We start from the raw sequence: 237 nt of genomic DNA on the forward strand, positions 1-237 counted from the left end.
CTTGATAGATTCGGTGCAAGTCTCGGGTGGACGGGGGAAGGATGGTGGGGGAGAGGGGGAAGGGGGGGGAGAGGGCAAACCGGGCTGTGCAGTTACGCGGTAGCCTCTATGTCTGCCTTTTGCTTTTACCTTTCATTTTGTTTTTTTCTCTCTCTCTTTATCTGACTGTATATTGTCTGTCTGTCAGACACACTCTTCATCTATTCCCTGTCTCTGTCGCTGTCTGTCTACCTGTCC

Source organism: Penaeus monodon, chromosome 29 (assembly GCF_015228065.2).
Source record: "Penaeus monodon isolate SGIC_2016 chromosome 29, NSTDA_Pmon_1, whole genome shotgun sequence".
NCBI classification, from domain to species: domain Eukaryota; kingdom Metazoa; phylum Arthropoda; class Malacostraca; order Decapoda; family Penaeidae; genus Penaeus; species Penaeus monodon.